The 22,156-nt window shown below is 44.9% G+C and overlaps 3 pseudogenes; 1 reads left to right on the plus strand and 2 right to left on the minus strand.

The window, feature by feature from the left end:
- Positions 1 to 4,679: 4,679 nt before the first annotated feature.
- On the minus strand, positions 4,680 to 6,558 carry LOC100608525 (cell division cycle protein 27 homolog; annotated as a pseudogene).
- A 1,682-nt stretch (positions 6,559 to 8,240) lies between these two features.
- Positions 8,241 to 11,465, minus strand: LOC107972829 (filaggrin-2-like; annotated as a pseudogene).
- Positions 11,466 to 12,647: 1,182 nt separating this feature from the next.
- LOC112207660 (5.8S ribosomal RNA) lies at positions 12,648 to 12,798 on the plus strand (annotated as a pseudogene).
- Positions 12,799 to 22,156: the final 9,358 nt, after the last annotated feature.

Here is a 22,156-nt window from a genome sequence, read left to right on the forward strand (position 1 = left end):
TGTTTTGTTTTGTTTTGTTCGTGTTTTTCTTTTTTCGTGTGTATTTCTTTTCAGGTGAAGTAGAAATCCCCAATTTTCAGGGAGACGTATATTTTCCCCAAGACATGTTAGCTGCTGTTTCCTCCTGTTGTTAACTAGCGCTTTTGTGAATCTCTCAACGTGCAGTGAGAGCCAGTTGATGTTAACTCTACTTCAGAACATCTTATTTTCTAGAAATCCGTAAGCGAATGCCGCTGCTGCTCTTGCTGCTGCTGCTGCTCTTATTGCTGCTGTTGTTGTTGTTGTTGTTGTTTTCAAAGCACACCCCAGCCACGGTTTAAGGGATCAAAAGCGTTATAAAATATGTGTAATTATTTCCTGAGCAAGCCCCTCTTCCTCCTCTCTCTCTCTGTCTCTCTCTCTGTCTTTTCTCTCTCTCTCTTTCTGCCTATTTCTCTCTCTCTGTCTGCCTGTCTCTCTGTGTCTGTCTTCTGTCTTACTCCCTTTCTCTGCCTATCTGTCTCTCTCTGCTTGTCTGTCTCTCTCTCTCTCCTTGTCTGTCTGTTTCTCTCTGTCTCTGTCTCTTTCTCTCTTTCTGTTTCTCTCTGTCTGTCTCTGTCTTTCTCTCTGTGTGTCTCTTTCTTTCTCTCTGTCTCTCTCTCTATCTCACTGTATCTGTTTTCTTTCTCTGCCTGCCTGTCTCTCTCTCTTTCTCTCTCTCTCTGTCTCTCTTTTTCTCTCTGTCTGTCTCTGTCCGTCTCCATCTTTCTCTGTCTGTCTTTTTGTCTGTGTGTCTGTCTATATCTGTCTTTCTTTCTCTGTCTCACTGTCTCTGTGTGTCTCTCTGTCTCTCTCACTGTGTCTGTCTTCTGTCTTATTCTCTTTCTTTGCCTGTCGGTCTCTCTCTCCTTCTCTGTCTCTCTCTCTCCCTGTCTGTCCATTTTTTCTCTCTCTATTTGCCTGTCTCTTTCTCTGTCTCTGTCTCTCTGTCTCTCTCTCTCTATGTTTGTCTTCTTACTGTCTTTCTCTGCCTGTCTCTTTCTCTCCTTGTCTATTTCTCTCTCTCTCTCTCTGTCTTTCTCTCTGTCTGTTTCTCTCTCTCCCTCTGTCTCTGTCTTTTTCTCTCTGTCTCTTTCCCTCTCTCTGTTTCTCTCTTTCTCTCTGTCTCTCTCTCTCTGTGTGTCTGCCTTCTGTCTTACTCTCTTTCTCTGCTTGTCTGTCTGCCTGTTGTTCTGTCTCTCTCTCTGTCTCTCTCTCTTTCTGTCTCTGTCTCTCTGTTTGTCTCTGTGCATCTCTGTCTTTCTCTACGTCTTTATCTCTCTGTCTCTCTGTCTTTCTCTCTTTGTGTATCTTTGTGTCTCTCTGTCTGTCTCTGTCTCTGTATCTGTTTCTGTCTCTGTCTCTCTTTCTCTCTCTCTCTCTTGCTCACTCTCTGGTTCTTGCTATCTCCTGCCCTCTCTTTCTTTGTGAAATAAGTTCAAGTACATTAATCTAATCCATTACCACAGCCTGAATTCTTAACTTTAGACATCCCAGATTTGATCTCCCTACAGATTGCTGTACAGAACTGGCGAGTTGATTTCTGGACTTGGATAGCTCATAGATACTACATACTAATAAAGATCCAACCCTAAAATCTGGGGTTGCATCTCTCTCAACTGTCTCAAAAAATCATACCTCCGTTCACCTAGGATGCTGGGAGGGTTTTCTCAATGTGCATCTGCTCGTGTCCTTCATGACCTGTGACTGAGCCCTGTCTGTTCTGTCTCAAATATGTATCTGCAAACACTTCTCTCCATTTCCACAACTACACGTGGCCCATTGTGGAACCACTGGCTCTTTGAAAAAAAATCCCAGAAGTGGCTTTGGCTTTTTGGCTAGGAGGTCTAAACCTGCTGAGAACTTTCCTGACCAGGATTCTGTGTGAACAGAAGTGCCTCTGCTGGGAGATGGGATCCTCGGGAACATGCCTGCTCGTGCTAGATGAGTCTCTGGAAGGATTGAGGGGACTCCGCAAAGCTGACCTGTCCCACCGAGTTCAAATGGACACCTCTGCATTGGCCCGAGGCCTCCAAATTACATCACTGTCACCATCACCGTCAGCATCCTTGGGAGCCTGCCCAAGGCCCCAACTCCAGGGTGACTTTTGGGACCCCGGCCTTCCTCGGCTAAAGTCCAAAGGGATGGCGACTTCCACCCAGAAGGTCACCACTGAACTGCAAAGATGTGGAGCGTAGGTCAGAGAGGGGACCAGGAGGGAAGACATCCTGACAGGTGATGAGCTGCCTAGGTTCTGGCCACCCCACTCACGTCCCACGTCCTGGGCACCCGTGGGACACTGCTGCTTTATCCCCTCCTCTGTCCACAGCCGCCCCCACCCCACCCCACAATCCACGCACACACGATGGAGGTTACAAAATCACATGACATGAATAGAGTCTGATGGAGCAAGAGCTCATTTCACGAGGTGGGGGGGTGGGGTATGGTGGGGTGGGGTGGTGGTTGGGGGTTCTATAGAGAGCCCGATTCTCCCTCGTGGGTGGCTACACGATACAAATGAATATCGCTTCTTGGGCGGTGGGGCTTCCTTAGGCCGTCATGTTTGCGGGACTATCTCTCAAACCCTCCCTTGAGAACACAAAATAGATTCCACCGCACCCCTCAACGTTTCCCCGGGTGCCGGATGTGTCCTGTCAAGAGACCTGAGCCTGACACATTGAGTGAAACACCTTTATTGGCTTTGTGTGTTTGTTTGTTTCTGAGATGGAGTCTTGCTCTGTCCCTCCCCGGCTAGAGTGCAGTGGCGTGATCTCAGCTCACTGCAACCTCTGCATCCTGGGTTCAAGTGATTCTCCTGTCTCAGCACCACCACACCCGGCTCATTTTTTTTTATTTTTAGTCGACATGGGGTTTGACCCTGTTTCATTGGTTTTCACTGGAGATTCTAGACTCGAGTTACACCTCATTGTGTACCACATAATGACTTCTTTTTTTCTTTTTTTTTTTAAAGCACAGTATATCTGCTGTATTTGAGTGGCTTTATATATCATTATAATTGTGTTATAGATGAAGAAAAGGTATTAAACACGGTGCTAATGACAGTGAAAGTGAAAACAAAAGAAAGTCTATCTATTTTGTAGTTAGAATAAAGTTGCTCAGTATTTAGAGTTACCTTAATAAGTCAGCATTTAAACTCCTCCTAGTAAAAGCTAGCCAATCTGAATAATCCTCCTTTAAACACAATTTTTGATATGGTTAAGGTTTTTAAGAATGAGACTCCTGCAGAATAGCTGAAAAGACAATACACATTTCAAAAAGAACAACACAAGGATCAACCAGACTTGGGAAAAAATCAAAAACAGCACAAGTCTTATGAAGAACTGAGTTCTTAAAATATTACTGAGAACATTGCTATCGGAAGAGAAGGCAGTATTGGTAAGTTGATTGTTACTTTTGTCAGCAAAAGCTAGCACTATTTTTTTGGCAATCTTTCAGGCACTGCAACTGCTACTGCAAAATGAGATATAATCCATTAAACAATATATTCACAAATCAAAAAATGTTTTAGTAATATAATGCTTCAGATTTAGAAGTAAATCAAGGCTAAAACTCAACTGCTATAATAACCCCAAAGATAACTGTATCTGACAAAAAAGCTTCCACAGAGTAATGACTTCAGAATTATACTTTCTCTTGATATTTATTTATTTATTTATTCATTTATTTTAATTTTTTTTCTTGAGACAGTGTCTTGCTCTGTCACCCAGGCTGGAGTGCAATGGCATAATCTTGGCTCACTGCAACTTCCACTTCCCAGGTTCAAGTGATTCTCCTGCCTCAGCCTCCTGAGTAGCTGGGACTACAGGTGCCCGCCACCATGCCCAGCTAATTTTTATACTTTTTATAGAGACCGGGTTTCACCATGTTGCCCAGGATGGTCTCGATCTCTTGACCTTGTGATCCACCCGCCTCAGCATCCCAAAGTCCTGGAATGACAGGCATGAGCCACTGTGCCTGGCTTTCTTTTGATATTTAAACTTTTAAGTCAGTCCAGAAAAATACATTAAATGTCAACAGTAAGTATGGTGTTGAGGCAGAAGTAGGACCAAACGTTTTCATATGTTATTCAGTTGATAACAATATGACCTAGGTAGTAATTTTCTATGTGTCTACTTATACACAAGTACAAAAAAGTAAAACAGAGATGCTGCTAAATAAAAGGGTACACTAAGTTCTTAATAGTAACTCAATTAACTGGAACACTGTCAAAAAGCAGCAACTAGCAAATTTTTTCAGTGTTTTTTTCTATTATCCAATACGTGAATTATGCTATTCCTTTCCAATTTCCTAAGCACTTTTTGTCCCAATCACCATTTCTGTGTTCGAAGAAAAAATAACAAATCAAGTAACAAAACTAAACAAGCAAACAAACAAACAAAACATAACTACAGTATCTGCAAAAGTTTGATAGAAGACTGAAACTGTTGAGAATAAGGATCTGGTATTCTGTCATCATTAGTTAAGAGTTTGCTAAAGACATACATTTCACAAGGAAACATGTTAGTTTGAAGTTATTGACCAGTATGTACCATCCCTAAGTATTAGTAACCAAATTCATGACAATAAAGAGCTATCTAACAAGAAAAATTAGTGACTACCAGCACCATAAACAAGACTTTGTCTTTACACTTCACTACCACTTACCATGCATTATAATGTCTAGGATTGACTCTGATAGCATTTCAAAAACAAGCTAATGCTTTGTCCAATTCTTCAGTTAAGACAAACTCTCGCCCTGATAGAGTATAGGCATAAGCATAATTTGGATCCATTTTGATAGCTCTCTGGAAGAATTTAATTGCAATATCGTGTTCCTGTTGCAGACTGAAACAGTTCCCTGCAGCACACCAGGCCTCTGGTAAATTTTTATCTATGTCTGTTAAGTCTTTTGACAGAACTGAAAGAGCAACATCTTTTTGAAGATGCCAAAGTGTTGTAGAGTAGATTTCCATGCCTTCGACTCTATAATTCTCAATCCTTCTAACCTCTGAGAATATTCTTTCAGCTTGCATGTACTCTGAAAGTTCAAAATAGACCCTTCCAATGTGGCACAGTACCCAACCAGAATTGTAGTGGTGAGAAAGTAGATGGCTCAAAATATTTATAGCTTCTTTGCAGTGGTATGAACACAAAGCTAAATAACCTTTCCCCTTTCATGAAGAAAGCTCATCAAGCCTTCTGTTGCTGCTTCTTTTAGATTAATGCCTGAATCTGAGGTGTGATTGTGGCTTTTTTCCCTTCTGAAATCATGAAAGAGTCCAATTTTGTAATTTCCAGGCTATCATTTATGTTAGGTTGAGTTATTCCTCCCTTATTAGTTTTACTTTTTGTTTTTCTGTTCGGGATTTTAGGTGGAAACTTCATTTTTAATTTCTTCCTATTCACCTTGGTTGTGGAACTGTCACTAGTAAAGAGTCATGAACTTCTTCAATGGAGTGCATTTGGGGGAGATGTCATAGTGGGGCTCAATACCTGAGGTGTTGTACTTATTTATGGACCAGAACTTTCTGTTTGTGCAATAATTGGAGTTACCTCTCGGCTATTTCCACTCTGCGAGAAGACAGACTTTGCTCCAGTTTGGCTGTTTCTGATGACAGACTTTTCTGAAGGGGCTCCAGTGGATGGCACATCAATTTCAGAGGTGTATTAGTGTAGATTTGTAAATAGGATCCATTTCCAGGACTTGGGGTTTCTAATGGCAAAATCCCAAAGCTTGGGGTGAATGGACTAAGAGCTGCTGGTCCTCCTGACAAACTTCAACAAGTTTTTGGTTTATTTTGAACCTGTTTAGATAATATGGAAGTTCCTGTTCCCAGTGGGACAGTATCAGGTGAAATTACAGCTGAATCAATAGAAGACACTGGGGAATCTGTATTCAAGGAATACTTTGAATTGGAAGTTTCTAAATTCAATCTATTTAATTCAGTGGTGTCCTGGGGTGTTTCCGTAAGAACGGTCTCAGGCTGTCTGTGACATAAACTATGATTAGGTACTTGTGTTGTGCAAGAGTTGGGCAGACAGTTGCTAAAGTTCTGTAAAGATGCAAATTTAAATGTTTGGTCAGGATCTGGCTTTTCATCTATTTCACATAATGATTCAAAGGGATACCAGAGGAAAGGCTTTAAACTAAGGCTGTTTTGGTCATACTCTGATCCTTTGGCAAGCCGATCTGTCTTGCAATATGCATGTCCCAGCAATGAAAGAGTAAAGCAAGCTGAATCACCAAACTCAGTAACAATATCATCATGGCTTTTCTGCTTATGAAACACTCCACCAGGTAAGATTTGTTCCCCTTCTGCAAGCTTGCTGACATCAAAGCAACATTTTGCAAGCAGGTATTTGCATTGCGGTGTAGGACAACTGTGTCCTTTCAAGAATCTATATGCTTTATAGGCCTTTCCTGGGTGGTAAGAACAGGTAACCAGTAAAAACAAAGCTTCTTCTGAGTGTACTTTTGCATAAAGGTGTTCTGCGGGGAAAACTCCATCTCAGTAAGCATAGTGGTTTAGTGCTTGCCATATAGCAGCCTGGATGGGTTCCTGCAGCACAGTTATCCTCCAGGCTCAGACCCACTTTCTGCGGTGCCTCAGGCACCCCCCCACCCCGCCCATACCCCTCCCCCTGTAGCGGCTCCGGCCTGGCCAGCATAGGCTCATTTAAATTCACCAGTTTTGTGGGTTGCCTGTTCACTCTGATGGTAGTTTCTTTTGCTGTGCAGAAGCTCTTTAGTTTAATTAGATCCCATTTGTCAATTTTGGCTTTTGTTGCCATTGGTTTTGGTGTTTTACACATGAAGTCCTAGCCCATGCCTATGTCCTGAATGGTAGTGCCTAGGTTTTCTTCTAGGGTTTTTCCGGTTTTAGGTCTAACGTTTAAGTCTTTAATCCATCTTGAATTGATTTTTGTATAAGGTGTAAGGAAGGGATCCAGTTTCAGCTTTTTACATATGGCTAGCCAGTTTTCCCAGCACCATTTATTAAATAGGGAATCCTTTCCCCATTGCTTGTTTTTCTCAGGTTTGTTAAGGATCAGATACTCGTAGATATGCAGCATTATTTCTGAGGGCTCTGTTCGGTTCCATTGATCTATATCTCTGTTTTGGTACCAGTACCATGCTGTTTTGGTTACTGTAGCCTTGTAGTATAGTTTGAATTCAGGTAGTGTGATGCCTCCAGCTTTGTTCTTTTGCCTTAGGATTGACTTGGCAATGTGGGCTCTTTTTTGGTTCCATATGAACGTTAAAGTAGTTTTTTCCAATTCTGTGAAGAAAGTCATTGGTAGCTTGATGAGGATGGCAAAGGGATCTACAACTAGAAATAGCATTTGACCCAGCCATGCCATTACTGGGTATATACCCAAAGGACTATAAATCATGCTGCTATAAAGACACATGCACACATATGTTTATTGCAGCACTATTCACCATAGCAAAGATTTGGAACCAACCCAAATGTCCAACAATGATAGACTGGATTAAGAAAATGTGGTACATATACACCATGGAATACTATGCAGCCATAACAAATGATGAGTTCATGTCCTTTGTAGGGACATGCATGAAATTGGAAATCATCATTCTCAGTAAACTATCGCAAGGACAAAAAACCAAACACCGCATATTCTCACTCATTGGTGGGAACTGAACAATGAGAACACATGGACACAAGAAGGGGAACATCACACTCTGGGGACTGTTTTGGGGTGGGGGAAAGGGGGAGGGAGAGCATTAGGACATATACCTAATGATAGATGACAAGTTAGTGGGTGCAGCACACCAGAATGGCACATGTATACATAAGTAACTAACCTGCACATTGTGCACAGGTACCCTAAAACTTAAAGTATAATAATAATAATAAATAAAAATAAAAAATAAACTCACCAGTTACCAGGGGATGTGGGAGGCAGAGCCAGAATGTCTTCTTTACCCTGCCAACTCTGGAAAGCCCAGCCCCTTGTGATCCATTGCAAAGTGAGAGTTACCTCATGTTTGGAAAACGGATCCACTCCCAAGTTCAGTGGAGGGATGTAGCATGTAAGATGAATGACTCTCTTCCTTCTGATTCAGTCTGCACAGTGGGGCCTAGGACTGAAGCTCTCTCTGTGGGGACTGCTGACTCCCTCTACCTTGGGTTCCATCGGCCCCACCCTGGGACACAGGCCTTGGCAGATTCTGGCCCTTCCTGGCCCTTAAGTCACTCTCAGAAACCCATCTCGTGCTCAGATGCCCCAATGACTGTGGCTCATGCCTCTCTGGAAACATTGGAAATCTCTCCTTTACGCATGGTCACCTAAAACTCCAGGAGCTTGGGACACACGGCCGCCATCCACCTCACTGCTTTTGGGAGAGAATGCTGAGAGTCTCTTACTGACTATCTCTTGACTTGAATTCTTCATGGGTGTGTGGTTAAGACGTAGTGAGACCAGATTTATTAATTCAGGCCAGGCGCTGGTGGCTTACGCCTGTAACCCCAACACTTTGGGAGGCCGAGGCTGTAGGATCCCTTGAGGAATCGCCTAACCCTGGGGAGGTTGAGGCTGCAGTGAGTGAGCCATAATGGTGTCACTGCACTCCAGTCTGAGCAAAAGACAGAGTGAGGCCCTGTCACAGGCAGGCAGGCAGGCAGGCAGACAGACAACAGCTCTATTATGTTCTTCTCAGGGTAAGAAGTAAAAATAACAGAAAACAGCGCTTAATTTTTTTCTTTTTTTTTCAGGATGGAGTTTCACTCTTGTTGCCCATGCTAGAGTGCAATGGCACCATTTCGGCTCACTGCAACTTCCACCTTCCATGTTCAAGCGATTCCCCTGCCTCAGCCTCCTGAGTAGCTGGGATTACAGGCATGTACCACCATACCCGGCTGATTTTGTATTCTTAGTAGAGGCGGTATTTCTCTATGTGGGTCAGGCGGGTCTCGAACTGGCCACCTCAGGTGATCTGCCCACCTCGGCCTCCCAAACTGCTGGGATGACAGGTGTGAGCCATTGCGCCCGGCCAGCTACGTTTCTTTTTTTTAATTTTTCAATTTTAATCTGTTTATTATTATTATTTTTTGAGACAGTCTTGCTCTGTTGCCCAGACTGGAGTGCAGTGGCGTGATGTCGGCTCACTGCAGGCTCTGCCTCCCGGGTTCACGCCGTTGTCCTGTCTCAGCCTCCCAAGTAGCTGGGACTTCAGGTGCCCGCCACCGCGCCTGGATAATTTTTTTGTATTTTGAGTACAGACGGGGTTCTTGTGGTAGCCAGGATGGTCTCGATCTCCTGACTCTCATGATCTGCCCGCCTCGGCCTCCCAAAGTGTTGGGATTACAGGTGTGAGCCACCGCACCTGGCCTATTTATCTATTTATTAACTTTGGGTCCAGCTTATGAAACCAGTTAGTTTTTGTATTTTTTTAGAGAAGAGGTTTCACCATGTTGCCAAGGCTTGGATGGAGGGATCCACCTTCTCTCGCCTCCCAAAGTGAGGGGATGACAGGCGTGAGCCTACCGTGCCTGGCTCAACCCCTTCATCCCCCCAGCTTATACCTCAGGTGCCCGAGGCCCATCTGTGGTGTATGGTTTCCACCACCAGCGACCCCTCCTCCAGTCGCCACCACGGTGTCCGCGAGTGGATCCTGAGGGAGCTCGTTGGTGTGGGGGTCGAGGCGGTTGAGTGAGACGTGCCCCTCCCACGCGGGGAAGGACGCCGCCTGGTCTGGCGAGCGCAGGTCCCATGCTCCTGTCTGGCAGGTGGGCTCGGGCAGGTGACGCATGTGCCGGCCGGCCGCCAAGGGGCTACCGTTCTGCCTCCCACAGGTTGTGTGTGGGTTTACTTGGAGGTGTTTTGCCTGGGAGAAAGGAGACGGGTGGACAGGGGGGACCTTGGGGGATTGTGAGCACGCACAGCGGCCAGGCCCCCCGCCCAGACCGCAAAGGCTCGAGGTTGCCGCACGGAGATTTTTCCTGGTACCGCAGGCCCCCTCCCTTCCCCAGGCGTCCCTGAATTCCTCTGCGGGCCCGAGGAGGGGCGACTGGCAGGTGGGGAGTGTGACCAACCCCCGGTGAGAAAGCCTTCTCTAGTGATCGGAGAGGTGTGCCTTTGGGGTACCGGATCCCCCGCCTGCTGCCTCTCTCTGCGTTATGGTAGCGCTGCCGTAGCGACTCGCTTGCCTCTCGACGGGGTGAGGCGGGGGAGAGCGAGGTTTCCGCCGGCCTCCTCGGTGGGGACCGAGGGCAGCTCGTCGCCTGTGTGGTCCCCACCTCCCACTTCCGAGTCCGGGGAGGATCCCGCCGGGCCAGGCCGGCGTCCTAGCAGTTGGGAGGCTGCGCGAGCGGTGGCTGTGCCCGGCGTTCGGTCCGGCGCTTGACCCGCTCCGCTGTGAGCTGGCTCTCCAACCGCTCCCCTGTGGAGCAGCGATCGGTGCCAACGACCGTATTTGCGTGGCACGGGGTTGGGCTGCCTGGCCCTGGGAAGCGTCCCAAGTGGGGGGCGCGCCAGTCTCCCAGAACTTGACCGGGTCGGAGGATGGAGGAGAAATGAGCAACGTGGCCCTGGCGTTGGGTTTGTGGCTGAGTTCGCCTCGGGGTCCCGATGGCTGGACCCGGGGCTCCTGAGGCGGGTTTCGGTGGGTGCCTACGGCCGTCCCGCGTCCTAGGCGGGGCGCCATGGGACCTCCCTCGTGTCTGTGGCGGTGGGATCCCGTGGCCGTGTTTTCCTGGTGGCCCGGCCGCGCCTGAGGTTTCTCTGCGAGCCACCAGTCTGCGAGCTCCCCAGTGCCCTTGTCCTCGCGGTCCCTGGCCTTGCCTGTCTGTGCCCCCCACCCCGCCCGCGGATCCTCTCTCCCCGAGCGGCTCACCGGCTTAGGCTGTGGTGGCCCCGTCTGAGACCAAATCCAGTTCCACCTTGTGGGGTGCCGCCGCCGGCCACTGGTTGGCCCATTGTCTGTGTCCCTGGGCGCGCGCCTTCAGGACCAGGTCGGCGGCGCCCCGCTTGAGCCTGGTGGGCGCTCCTAGGGTTTGGGGTCGGCCTGCAGCACGTGCGGGGAAGAGGGTCCCGGGCGCTGGCCGCGACAGCGGCGGCGGTTGGGGAGCCGCGGGCCCGCCGAAGGCCAGTAGGCCGCTGCAGGTACCGCGAGGGGCCGCCTTCGTACTCAGAGGCCGCTGGCGGTGAGACCCTGGGCACCGCGGTCCGCCTCTCGTTCGCTGCCAAAACGTCGGGCCGCCTCACGCCCACCGCGCGCGAGTGGCTGCCTGTTACTCGTGGCTGCCTCACATGGGTCGCACGGTCTGCCTCCTCGCACGTGGGAGCAAAGGGTCTGGAGTGGTGAGCATATCTGGGGGTGGTGTGTCATGTGGGTGGATGGGATGTCCGGTTCGCCGCCCTCCCAGCGCTCCGAACTGCTCCCTCCCTCCCACAAGCCCGATTGCCTGCCCTACCGCGCCCATCCTCGCGACTGGGACTCTGGGCTTCTCCTCGTGAGGCCTGGAGGTGCTTTCTACCTACATGGTTGATCCTACCAGAACCATATGCTTGTCTCAAAGATTAAGCCATATATGTCTAAGTCGCAGGGCCAGTACAGTGAAACTGCGAATGGCTCCTTAAATCAGTTATGGTTCTTTTGGTCGCTCGCTCTTCTGCTATTTGGAATACTGGTAATTCTAGAGTTTGTTGCACAGCCCCGACTGCCCCCAGAGCCGGATAACTCAGGAGGGAGAGAGGGGGTAGAGAGAGACAGGCGTGCGGGGATGAAACCATGTGTGCGTGTCCTGGGGCAGGCTGGATGGCTCTCGGGCCTGATGAACAGCGGGGAGCGGTCCCCTGCCGCGGTCCCCACATGTGTGTCGGCGGGCGCAGGGGTGGTTCTCAGCGTCACGGCGGGGTGGGGGGTCTCGGTGCCCTCCCAGCCAGGGCCGTCATCCCGCCCTGTCCCGCCGGCTGGGCCCCATCCCGCCTGCTCCCGTTGGGCCTGCAGGGTTCCCATCGCTGCCACTGCCGCCATCGTTGCCTCTGCCACAGGTTGCCACCGGGCCTGGCCCAGCCCTCTGGCTCTCCCCAGTCTTCCCGCAAGGGCATCTCGAGGGTAGGGGGCCGGATGCCTTTCCCCCCCACCCCCCCTCGTCCGCCCCCACCGTCCAGGTACCTACTGGGTTTTGGCGCCGAGGTTTAAGGACCCCTTGGGGGGTGTTGCCCTTCCGCCCGTGGGTCGGGTGCAGTGGGCCCTCGAGGGAGTGCGTTCAGGAGGGGCCCGCCCCTCCTGCGCCTCCCCCGCCAAATCCGTTCCCCAGCGGGCTGGGGCCGCGCCGCACTTGCGTGTAGCCACTGAAGCCGGTGGGGGCTTTACCCGGCGGCCGTCGTGCCGTAGCATGCGTGCAGCGTGTGTGGCCTGTGCCCCACGCTGTGGGGGTGGTAACCCCCGGGCATCCGTGGGGTGGTGTCAGCCTTTGACTCCCCTCCCCCGACAACGTGGTCAGCACCGCTTCACTGTGTTGTGAAATCTTCCGATCCCTCTCTAGAGTCTCCTCCCCTTGCTGTCTGACTAGCCAGCCTGTGGTAACCCCTCTGGGGGACGTGCTGTGCCAGGAGGGCCTCCTGTTGTTGGCAGCGCCCTTGCCAAATCGACCTTGTATGACTTTTAGCGGTGGATCACTCGGCTCCTGCGTTGATGAAGAACACAACTAGCTGTGAGAATTAATGTGAATTGCAGGACACATTGATCATTGACATGTCAAACACACTTGCGGCCCGGTTCCTCCCAGGGCCATGCCTATCTGAGCGTCGCTTGCCGATCCATAGCCCCTGGATGTGCCTCTGGGATCCTCGGGGTGCACTGCTGGGGGTTCCGTGGCAGGGCCCGCTGGGGCCCTCCGTCCCCCCAAGTGCAGACCGGCGACATCCGCCCTCCTCTCCCGCCATGCCCGCCCCTTCCCCCTCCCCTCACAGGTCCTGTGTGGTCAAGCATTGGCTTGCGTGGGGAAGGGGGGCTCCCAGCTGTGAGGAAGAGAGAGAGGGCAGTGCCACCACCAGTGAAAACAGAGAGGGAAGAGAGCCAGCTGGGGCCGAGTTCCCGTGGCCACAGCACTCCGGGTTCCTCCCTCGGGGGCTCCCTTGTGCCTCACGCAGCTTGTGGTGTGCGGTTCGTCGGCCCTGGAGGGGTGGAAGGTCCCGTGCCGTCGTCGTCGTTGTGGGTCGTCAGTGGTGGGGGCCTTTTGGGTGGGAAGGATTGCAAGTAGGAAGGGTCCACTGGGGAGAGGGTGGGGTAGCATGTCCCAGTCACCTCAGTTAGCCGCCCACGCCTGGTGGCGGCCCGGCAACCGGCCGACCGCCGCTCCAGCGCCCCTCCTCCCCAACACCCTTCCGAGGCACCGTCCTTCTCACCCGCCGGACCAGCGCCCTGCCAGCGTGTGTGGCAGTGTGTCCAGGGCTGGAAGCCCGCCACGTGGCCCGTCTGGCGGCGCTCATGGCTGCAGTCCCGGGGTTCGCTTGCCTCTGGTGGTGACCCGCTGGACTCTACGGTGTCGTCCGCCATCGCGCGCCCGCCTCCGGCTCTAGGCCGCGCGGTGCCTGGGGCCCCGTCTGGAGCTTGGACATTGGGGCGGGGCGGCGCCACCGCGTCCTCGGACCCATCCCCCACCTACATTTAGTACGTAGGCAATCCTATGTAACTTAGCAAAGCTAGCAAGTCCCTAGACTTGGTGCAGCCACTGTAGGGGTGGCCTCCCAGTAGCATTGTTAACATCAATTGTAAATGGTAGGCAATCATTTAATTTCACATTTCATTACCCGAGTTATACAAATGTGTAAAAAAAAAATACAGTTTTAATAAAAGGGAGTGAAGGATAATAAGAGTAATATTCACAATCTCTAGTTGGAAGATGTAGTGTTTTCTCACAAATGATGCATTCCTGGAGCAAGGTCATTTTGTGTTTGGTTTGTTAAATATCTATTTCCATTTTGACAAACCACTGGAAAATCCCAACTTCACAAGAAATCTCCATGAGACCGATCACACAAAAGAACACCCATAACACAAAATCAAAACAAGGGTGGTCCGGGATTCACATTAAAGACTCATTACCAAGTTTTCTTAGAAGAGATAAAGAACACAAAGTTACTTTTATGTGTTGGAAAACAGAGAGAAAGAGTAAATGGAACAATAAATGTTAGGCAACAACAGTGAAAACCAAGCTGTGGAAAAAAGTGAATGGAATTGTTTTGTTTGGTATTAATTTCCCATCCTGATATCAGAAAGTATGGGAAAGAACAAAGCACATTTTTCTGAGACAAATAGAACATAAAACAAGTGAATGTTAAAGACTGTTTTACAGTGCTAACAAAACTATCTGAGACTCGTTGTTTCCCTTGAAAAATACGATTTTGTACATTTACATTTATATAAATTATTGAAATAAAATTGTAAAGATGGAGAACAGACTATGGGGTTGCCAAGGGGGAGGGGTGGAGGACAACGTGTCAGAGTGTCAGCAAAGATAGCAAGTTGGAGCCAGGTGGGGAGGCTACAGTTCTGTATCTTGACTGTGGAAGTGGTAGTTATGGAGATTAAAATGCCACATAAAAATGCACAGAACACATGCACATGCATACACACATACAAAAATGAATGTATACAAAATGGTTGCGATCTGAGTAAGCTTTCTGAATTGTACATATGTCAGTTTCCAGATTTTGATAATGCTCTGTGGCTATGCGAGATGCCACCACTGGAATTAGTGAAGCATACCTAAGACATCCCTGTACCTTTTGCAACTTCCTGTGAATCTGTAATTAATTCAAAAGAAACTTGATAGTCATAGCAGACTTTCACTTCAAAGAGGAAAAAAAATGAAGATTAAGGAAATTGTTGAAGAACTTCAAATACTCAATAGTCTGTATGAGATCTGTATTCTGTCCACTCACAGCACAGCTGTCATTTAGCCTTTTCCTGATGTGACCTGGAGGACTTGAGCTCCTCTTGGATTGCCAAGGCCGATAGTGTTTATTTGTTACTAACTTTGTACTGGACCCCCCAAAAATCAAAAGTCATTGAATAATCATTTATAATAACAACTAGTAATTTTACTTATAAAGAGACAATAGTGGTAACGAATTTCAATATTTAGGGTAAAGAATAGGATCTTCATAAGACAATACTGGCAAAATTTAAAAAGAAAAATTAAGGAATCAGAAACAAATAGTTCAGTATTGTGAAAAAATTCTCAATCTGAGAAGCAAAAAACAGTATTTCTGTTTTGTGTTTCTGCTCCAAACCTGATGAATCACCTTAGATGTGTTTTGTTTCTGCACTAAAACTGCTGAATCACCTTAGGCAATGCATGTCCTTTCCCTGAATCTATTTTCTTTTCTACAAAATAAAGTGAGCTAGATCATCTCCAAGGTCCCTCAAATATTCACAGTTTCAGCTCCACATGAACTTCAGTTGATTTCCTAATTTCAGTGTGGATAATACATGTGTGCTGCACCACAAGCAGTGTGTCTAAACGCTCATGTTGATCCTAAAAACAAATTATGAGCAGCTTGGAAATTCTATTGTTGTAGAATCTGCAAAGGGATATTTGTGAGCGTTTTGAGGCCATGGTGAAAGAGGAAATACCTTCACATAAAAACTATACAGAAGGTTTCTGAGAAACGTCTTTGTGATGTCTGCATTCATCTCACAGAGCTAAACGTTTCATTCCTTTGATCAGTCTGGAAACTCTGTTCTTGTACAATCTGCAAAGTGATATTTGTGAGCATGTTGAGTTCTATGATGAAAAAGGAAATATCTTCAGATGAAAACTAGACAGAAGCTTTCTGAGAAACTACTTTGTGATGGGTGCATTCATCTCACAGAGTTAAACCATTCTTTTGATTGAAAAGCTTGGAAATGGTGTTCTTGTAGAATCTGCAGAGGTATATTTGTGAGCACTTTGAGGCCTATGGTGAAAAAGGAAATATCTTCATATAAAAACTAGAAAGAACATTTATGAGAAACTGTTTTGTGATGTGTGCATTCATCTCACAGAGTTAAATGTTTCTTTTCATTGAGCAGATTGGAAACTCTGTTCTTGCAGGACTTGCAAAAGGATATTTGTGAGCAGTTTGAGGCCTATGGTGAAAAAGGAAATATCATCGCATAAAAACTTGACAGAAGTTTCTGAGAAACTTCCTGGTTATGTGTACATTCATCTCACAGAGTTGAAATATTCTTTGGATTGAGCAGTTTGGAAACAGTATTTTTGTACAATCAGCAAAGGGATATTTGTGAGCATTTGGAGGCCAATGGTGAAAAAGGAAATATTTTCACATAAAAACTAGACAGAAGCTTTCTGAGAAACTTTTTTGTGATGTGTGCATTCATCTCAGAGTTGAACCATTCTTTTGATTGAGCAGTTTGGTAACAGTCTTTTTTTAGAATCTGCAAAGGGATATTTGTGAGTGCTTTGAATCCTATGTTGAAAAAGGAAATATCTTCACATAAAAACTATAAAGAAGGTTTCTGAAAAACTGCTTTGTGATGTGTGAATTCATCTCACAGAATTGAACCTTTCTATTGGTTGAGCATTTTGGAAACAGTCTTTCTGAAGAATCTGCAAAGGGATATTTGTGAACCCTTTGAGGTCTATGGTGAAAAAGGAAATATCTTCACATGAAAACTAGACAGAAGCTATCTGATACACGTCTGTGTGATGTGTGCACTCATCTCACAGAGTTGAACCATTCCTTTGATTGAGCAGTTTGGAAACAGTATTTTTGTAGAATGTGCAAAGGGATATTTGTGAGCAAGCGCTTTGAGGCCTATGGTGAAAAAGGAAATATCTTCACATAAAAACTAGACAGAAGGTTTCTGAGAAACTGCTCTGCAATGTGTGCATTCATCTCACAGAGGTAAACGTTTCTTTTCATTTAGCAGATGGGAAACTCTTTTCTTGTAGAATCTGCAAAGGGATATTTTTGAGCAGTTTGAGGCCTATGGTGAAAAAGGAAATATCATCGCATAAAAACTTGACAGAAGTTTCTGAGAACATTTCTGACTATGTGTGCATTCATCTCACAGAGTTGAACCATTCTTTTGATTGAGCAGTTTGGAAACAGTATTTTTGTAGTATCAGCAAAGGGATATTTTTCAGCTCTATGAGGCCTACGGTGAAAAAGGAAATATCTTCAATAAAAACTATAAAGAATGTTTCTGAGAAGCTGTTTTGTAAGATTTGCATTCAACTCACAGAGATAAAAGTTTCTATTCTTTGATGAGTCTGGAAACTCTGTTCTTGTAAAATCTGCAAAGGGATATTTGTGAGCAGCTTGAGGCCTATGATGAAAAAGGAAATATCTTCACATAAAAACTAGACAGAAGATTTCAAAGAAACTTCATTGTGATATGTGCATTCATCTCACAGAGTTGAACCATTCTTTTGATTGAGAAGTTTAGAAACAGTCTTTTCAGAGAATCTGCAAAGGTATATTTTGTGTGCTTTGTTAGGTATGGTGAAATAGGAAATATCTTCACATAAAAACTGGACAGAAGCTTCTGAGAAACTTCCTTCTGATGTGTGCATTCATCTCACAGAGTTGAACCTTACTTTTCATTGAGCAGTGTGGAAAGAGTCCTTTTCTAGAAACTGTAGAGGGATATTTGTGAGCCCTTTATGGCCTAAGATGAAATAGGAAATATATTTACATAAAAACTAGACAGAAGGTTTCTGAGAAACTTTCTTGTGAAGTGTGCTTTCATCTCACAGAGTTGAACCTCTCTTTTGATTGAGGAGTTTGGAAACAGTCTTTTTGTAGAATATGCAAGTGGATATTTGGAGTGCTTTGAGGCCCATGGTGAAAAAGGAAATATCTCACATAAACACTAGACAGAAGCATTCTGAGAAACTTCTTTGTGGTGTGTCCATTCATCTCACTGAGTTGAACCTTTCTTTGGATGGAGCAGTTTGGAAACAATCTTTTTGTAGAATCTGCAAAAAATATTTGTGAGCCCTTTATGGCCCACGGTGAAACAGGAATTATCCTCACAGAAAAACTAGACAGAAGCTTTCTGAGAAACTTCTTTGTGATGTGTGCTTTCAACTCACAGAGTTGTACATTTCTTTTGATTTAGCAGTTTGGAAACTGTCTTTTTGTGGAATCTGTAAATGGATGTTTGGAGCGCTTTGAGGCCTATGGTGAAAAAGGAAATACCTTCACATAAAAACTAGACAGAAGCATTCTGAGAAACATCTCTGTGATGTGTGCATTCATGTCATAGAGGTGAACCTTTCTTTGACTGAGCAGTTTGGAAACAGTCCTTTTGTAGAATCCGCATAGGGATATTTCTGAGACCATTGAAGCCTAGGGTGAAAAAGAAATATCTTCACATAAAAACTAGACAGAAGCATTCTGATAAACTTTTTTTGTGATGTGTCCATTCATCTCATAGAGTTGAAACTTTCTTTGGATTGAGCAGTTTGGGAACAGTCTTTTTGTAGAATCTGCAAAAAATATTTGTGAACCCTATATGTCCCATGATGAAATAGGAAATATCTTCACATAAAAACTAGACAGAAGCTTTCTGAGAAAATTCTTTGTGATGTGTGCTTTTGTGTCATGAGTTTAACCTTTCTTTTGATTGAGCAGTTTGGAAACACCCTTTTTGTAGAATCTGCAAATGGGTATTTTGAGCACTTTGAGGCTTATGGTGAAGAAGGAAATATCTTCACATAAAAACTGGACAGATGCATTCTGAGAAACTTCTTTGTGATGTGTGCATTCATCTCACAGAGTTGAATCTTTCTTTGGATTCAGCAGTTTTCTAAACAGCCCTTTTGTAGAATCTGCAAAGGGATATTTCTGTGCCCATTGAGGCCTCTGGTGAAAAGGGAAATATGTTCAAATAAAAAGAAAACAGAAGCTTTCTGAGGAACTTCTTTTTGATGTGTGTATTCATCTCACAGAATGGAACCTTTCTTTTGTTTGAGCAGTTTGGAAACAGTCTTTTTTTAGAATATGCAAACAGATATTTGTGAGCCCTTTACAGCCTGTGATTAAATAGGAAATACCTTCACATAAAAACTAGACAGAATCTTTCTGAGAAAATGCTTTGTGATGTGTACTTTCATCTCACAGAGTTGAACTTTTGATTGAGCAGCTTTGAAACAGTCTTTTTTGTAAAATCCACAAATGGATATATGCAGTGCTTTGAGGTCTATGGTGAAAAAGGAAATATCTTCACAAAAACACTAAAATGGAGCTTTCTGAGAACCTTCTTTGTAATGCATGGATTCATATCACAGAGTTGAACCTTTCTTTTGATTGAGCAGATTGGAAACAGCCTTTTTGTACAATCTGCAATTGGATATTTCTGAGCCGTTTTATGCCTATGGTGAAAAAGAATTATCTTCACATAAAAACTAGACAGAATCATTCAGAGAAACTTCTTTGTGACATGTGCATTCATCTCACAGAGTTGAACCTTTCTTTTCATGGAGCAGTTTGGAAACAGTATTTTTGTAGTATCTGCAGAGGGATATTTGTGAGTGGTTTAAGGACTGTGGTGAAAAAGTAATATCTTCACATAAAAACTAGACAGATACATTCTGAAAAACATATTTTTTATGTATGCATTCACCTCACAGAGTTGAAACTTTCTTTTCACTGAGCAGTTCGGAAACACTCTTTCTGTAGAATCTGAAAGGGATATTTGTGAGTCCATTGAGGCCTATGGTTAAATAGGAAATATCCTCACATGAACACTAGACAGAAGCTTTCTGAGAAACTTCATTGTGATGTGTGCTTTCATCTCACAGAGTTTAACCTTTCTTTTGGTTGAGCAGTTTGGAAACAGTCTTTTTGTGGAATATGCAAATGGATGTTTGGAGTGCTTTGAGGCCTATGGTGAAAAAGTAAATATCTTCATATTTAAACTAGACAGAACCATTCTGAGAAACTTCTTTGTGATGTGTGCGTTCATCTCACCTTCTTGAGCCTATCTTTTGATTTAGCAGATTGGAAAGAGTCCTTTTGTTGTATCTGCAGAGGGATATTTGTGAGCAGTTTGAGGCCTATGGTGAAAAAGGAAATACTTTCACATAGAAACTAGACAGAAGCTTTCTGGGAAACTTCTCTGCGATGTGTGCATTCAACTCACAGAGGTGAACCTTTCTTTAGATTGAGCAGTTTGGAAACAGTCCTTTTTTAGAATCTGCAAATCGATATTTCTGAGCCCACTGAGTCCTAGGATGAAAGAGAAATATCTTCACATAAAAACTGGACAGATGCATTTTGAGAAACTTCTTTGTGATGTGTCCATTCATCTCACACAGTTGAACCTTTCTTTGGATTGAGCAGTTTGGAAACAGTCTTTTTGAAGAATCTGCAAAAAATATTTGTGAGACCTTTATGGCCTATGGTGAAATAGGAAATATCTTCACATAAAAACTAGACAGAAGCTTTCTGAGAAACTACTTTGTGATGTGTGCTTTCATCTCACAGAGTTGAACCTTTCTTTTGAATGAGCAGTTTGGAAACACTCTTTTGTAGAGTCTGTAAATGGATATTTGGAGCAATTTGAGGCCTATGGTGAAAAAGGAAATATCTTCACATAAAAACCAGACAGGAGCATTCTGAGAAACTTCTTTGTGATGGGTGTATTCATCTCACAGAGTTGAACATTTCTTTGGATGCAGCAATTTGGAAACAGTCTGTTTGTAGTATCTGCAGAGGGATATTCATGAGCGGTTTACGGCCTATGGTTAAAAATGATATATCTTCACAAAAAAACTCGACAGATCCATTGTGAGAAACTTCTTTGAGATGTATGCATTCGTCTCATAGTGTTGAACTTTTCTTTGGATTGAGCAGTTTTCTAAACAGTCTTTTTGTAGAATCTGCAAAGGGATATTTCTGAGCCCATCGAGGCTTATGGTGAAAAAGGATATATCTTCACATGAAAGCTAAACAGAAGCTTTCTGAGAAACTTCTTTGTGATGTGTGCATTCATCTCACAGTGTTGAAACTTTCTTTTGATGGAGCAGTTTGGAAACAGTTTTTGTACAAGTTGCAAAGAGATATTTCTGAGCCATTTGAGGCCTATGGTGAAACAGAAATATCTTCACATAAAAACTAGACAAAAGCATTCTGAGAAACTTCTTTGCGATGTGTGCATTCATCACACATATTTGAACCTCTCTTTTGATTGAGCAGTTTGGAGACAGTCTTTTTGTAGAACATGCAAAAGGATATTTGTGAGCCCTTTCAGGCCTATGGTGAAATAGGGAATATCTTCACATAAAAATCAGACAGAAGCATTCTGAGAAAGTTCTTTGTGATGTGTACATTCACCACAGAGAGTTGAAAATTTCTTTTGATTGAGCAGTTTGGAAAAAGTCTTTATGTCCAATCTGCAAAGGGATATTTCTTAGACATTTGAGGCCTGTGGTGAAAAAGAAATATCTTCACAAAGAAACTAGGCAGAAGATTTCTGAGAAACTGCTTTGTGATGTATCCATTCATCTCACACAGGTGAAATTTTCTTTTGATGGAGCAGTTTGGAAACAGTCTTTTTGTAGATTTTGTAAAGGGATATTTGTTATCCCTTTATGGTCTAAAGTGAAATAGGAAATATCTTCCCATGAAAACTAGACAGAAGCTTTCTGAGAAACTTATTTGTGACGTGTGCTTTCACCTCACAGATTTGAAACTTTCCATTGTTAGAGCAGTTTGGAAAGAGGCCTTTTGTAGGATCTGCAAAGGGATATTTTTGAGCCCACTGAGGCATATGGTGAAAAAGGAAATTTCTTCACATTAAAACTAGAAAGAAACCATCTGAGAAACTTCTTTGTGATGTGCACTTTCATTTCACATGTTGAATCTTTCCTTTGATTGAGCAGTTTGGGAAGAGTCTTTTTGGACAATCTGCAAAGACATATTTCTAAGCCCATTGAGGCCTATGGTGAAATATGAAATATCTTCACATAAAAACTAGACAGAAGCTTTCTGAGAAACTTATTTTTGATGAGTGCTTTCATCTCACAGAGTTGAAACTTTCTTTTGATTGAGCAGTTTGGAAACAGTCTTTTTGTAGTATCTGCAGAAGGATATTTGTGAGTGGTTTAAGGCCTATGGTGAAAAAGGAAATATCTTCACATGAAAACTAGAC

This window comes from Pan troglodytes, chromosome Y (assembly GCF_028858775.2).
Source record: "Pan troglodytes isolate AG18354 chromosome Y, NHGRI_mPanTro3-v2.0_pri, whole genome shotgun sequence".
NCBI lineage: Eukaryota > Metazoa > Chordata > Mammalia > Primates > Hominidae > Pan > Pan troglodytes.